Consider the following 3,557-nt stretch of genomic DNA (forward strand, 5'->3'; position numbering starts at 1 on the left):
GCGCTGGGGACGGGGCTCCACCGGTTCCCGGGGAGGCTCTCCCCAGCCTGGGTAGGGTTCGGAAGGTGGGACCGGACCCGGGGCTTGAACTCCATCTGGCCAGGCCCCGAGGGTGCTGGTACCCCTCCGTCCAGCAATCCGGCCGGGGGTCCGGGGCGCCCGGGACGGAGGGTCCACCGGGGGCCCAGGGGAGGCTCTCCCCGGCCCGGCCTAGGGTTTGGAAAGCCGGGACTGGGGCCGGGGACCGGGCCCGGGGCTTGAGCCCCGTCCGGCAGGGCCCAGTGGTGCGGGAATCCCCCCTCCGTCCTGCAAGCCGGCCGGGGGTCGGAGGCGCCCGGAACGGAGGGTCCATCAGGGCCCGGGGAGGCCTGAAGCCCCGGAGCCCTGCAGCCCCAGAGACCTGCAGCTTTGCAGCCCCCGGAACCCTGCAGCCCCAGAGCCCTGCAGCTCCGGGGCAGGCAGATTGGCGTCATTTTGGTCCCGGCCATCTGGTCGCCCCTCTCGCCTCGGCCATCTGGTCGCCCTGGAAGTCATGATGAGGTGCCATTCGCCTCCCGGATCCCAGCGAGGGCTCCAGGAGGTCGGGTTCTTTCGCGCCTTGGGTCCCCTCTGTCACCTCGTGTGCACAGATTGCAAGAAAGTCAGGTAATTTCCCTCCGGATTACTAGGGACAGGGTACGCCCGGACACCCCTCCAAGGTTGGTGGTTCTCTGCTAGGGGGACCAGATGGGCTATGCCTGGGTAACACCTCCCTAGGCCACCCGGGGCTTCCTTCCTCCAGGCCAACGGCTTGTCAAATTGCCCAGGACGGGCTCCATGGCTCTTGGGCAGTCGTCCCCCGAGCGTCCGGGGCTCCATCCCTGCCGACGGCATGGAAAAGTGCCCGGGACGGGCTCCATACGTCCCGGGCAGTCCTCCCCCGGGCGTCCGGGGCACCCATCTCCAGGAGGCCAACAGCATGGCAAAGTACCCGGGACGGGCTCCATGGGTCCCGGGCAGTCCTCCCCCAGGCATCCGGGGCTTCCATCTCCAGGCCAACGGCAGGTCAAAGTGCCCAGGACGGGCTCCACGGGTCCCTGGCAGTCCTCCCCCACCGGGCGTCCGGGGCTCCCTTCCCCAGGCCAACGGCATGCCAGAGTGCCCAGGACGGGCTCCACGAGTCCCGGGCGTCCGGGGCTCCCTGCCCCGGGACACCGGCTTGTCAGAGTGCCCATGACGGGCTCCACGGGTCCCGGGTATCTGGGACTCCCTTCCCTGGGCCAACGGCATGCCGGAGTTCCCAGGACAGGCTCCACGGGTCCCGGGCGTCCGGGGCTCCCTTCCCCGGTCCGACGGCTTGTCAGAGTGCCCAGGACGGGCTCCACGGCTCCCTTCCCCGGGTCAGCGGCATGTCAGAGTGCCCAGGACGAGTTCCACGGGTCCCGGGCAGTCCTCCCCCGGGCGTCCGGGGCTCCCTTCCCCGGGCCGTCGGCAGGTCAGAGTGCCCAGGACGGGCTCCATGGGTCCCGGGCAGTCCTCCCCCCGGGCGTCCGGGGCTCCCTTCCCCGGGCAGACGGCAGGTCAGAGTGCCCAGGACGGGCTCCACGGGTCCCGGGTAGTCCTCCCCCCGGGCGTCCGGTGCTCCCTTCTCCAGGCCGATGGCAGGTCAGAGTGACCAGGACGGGCTCCACGGGTCCCGGGCAGTCCTCTCCCGGGCGTACGTGGTTGTCCGACAGATTCGGGCAGATGTGCTTTTACGAACCGGATCGGAATCGGCCCAAATAATTATAATAATAATAATAATAATCCACATTTGTAAGGCGCACAATCACCCGTAAGGGTCTCTAGGCGCTAGGGGCCGTTGGGAAGATTAAGCAAGCTATTGCCCAGAGTCACATGGTGCTGGGCTAATCTGCCGCCGGTGCCGGGGATCGAACCGTGATCCCCAGATTCCGGAGTCAGCCGCCCTAGCCGCGGCGCCAGCTATTTCCCAGAGTCACGTGGTGCTGGGCTAATCTGCGGCCGGTGCCGGGGATCGAACCCTGATCTCTGGGATGCTCGAGGGTTACTACGCGCTCTACAAAAACCTTAAATAAAAAAATCTCCAGATTCCGGAGTCAGCCGCCCTAGCCGCGGCGCCAGCTATTTCCCAGAGTCACCTGGTGCTGGGCTAATCTGCCGCCGGTGCCGGGGATCGAACCGTAATCTCCAGATTCCGGAGTCAGCCTCCCTAGCCGCGGCGCCAGCTATTTCCCAGACGGCATGGCAGAGTGCCCGGGACGGGCTCCATGCGTCCCGGGCATTCATCCCCCGGGCGTCCGGGGCTCCATCCAGGCCGGCGGCAAGGCAGTGTGCCCGGGTCGGGGTCCATGCGTCCCGGGCATTCGTCCCCCGGGCGCCTGAAACTGTTGGGTCAGAGAGGGCTCGATTCCGATCCGTGTCGTAAGGTTAGGAGTCCGTACGAATTTGTCGGGACGGCATGGCAGAGTGCCCGGGACGGGCTCCATGCGTCCCGGGCATTCGTCCCCCGGGCGTCCGGGGCTACATCCAGGCTGACGGTATGGCAGAGTGCCCGGGTCGGGCTCCATGGTTTTCACGGTGGTCCTCCCCTGGGTGTCAGGGGGCTCCTGGCCGACGGCATGGAAAAGTACCCAGGACGGGCTCCATGCGTCCCGGGCATTTGTCCCCCGGGCGTCCGGGGCTCCATCCAGGCCGACGGCATGGCAGAGTGCCCGGGTCGGGCTCCATGGTTTCCAGGGTGGTCCTCCCCAGGGTGTCGGGGCGCTCCAGGCCGAAGGCATGGAAAAGTGCCCAGGACGGGCTCCATGCGTCCCGGGCATTTGTCCCCCCGGGCGTCCGGGGCTCCATCCAGGCCGACGGCATGGCAGAGTGCCCGTGTCGGGCTCCATGGCTTTCACGGTGGTCCTCCCCTGGGTGTCTGGGGGCTCCAGGCCGAAGGCATGGAAAAGTGCCCAGGACGGGCTCCATGCGTCCCGGGCACGGGCACGGGGACGGGGACAGGGTCGGGAGAGTCCAGGCGGCTTCACTTCCGTGTCCAGCCATCTGATCGCCCAGATTCCCTCGGCCATCTGGTCGCCCGGACCCCCTCGGGCATCTGGTCGCCCGCAACGCTTTCCTATGGGGCGACCAGATGGCCGAACTTCCCTGGAAGTCCCGATGAGGTGCCATTCGCCGCCCGGATCCCAGCGAGGGCTCCAGGAGGTTGGGTACATTCGCGCCTTGGGTCCCCTCTGTCACCTCGCGTGCACAGATTACAAGAAAAGGGGGTAATTTTCCTCCGGATTACTAGGGAGAAGGGTACGCCCGGACACCCCTCCGAGGCTGGTGGTTCTCTGCCATGGGGACCAGATGGGCTATGCCTGGGCAACACCTCCCTAGGCCACCCGGGGCTTCCTTCCTCCAGGCCAACTGCATGTCAAATTGCCCAGGACGGGCTCCATGGCTCCTGGGCAGTCGTCCCCCGGGCGTCCGGGGCTCCATCCAGGCTGACGGCATTGAAAAGTGCCCAGGACGGGCTCCATGCGTCCCGGGCATTCGTCCCCTGGGCGTCCGGGGCT

Source organism: Lissotriton helveticus, chromosome 1_1, assembly GCF_964261635.1.
Source record: "Lissotriton helveticus chromosome 1_1, aLisHel1.1, whole genome shotgun sequence".
NCBI lineage: Eukaryota > Metazoa > Chordata > Amphibia > Caudata > Salamandridae > Lissotriton > Lissotriton helveticus.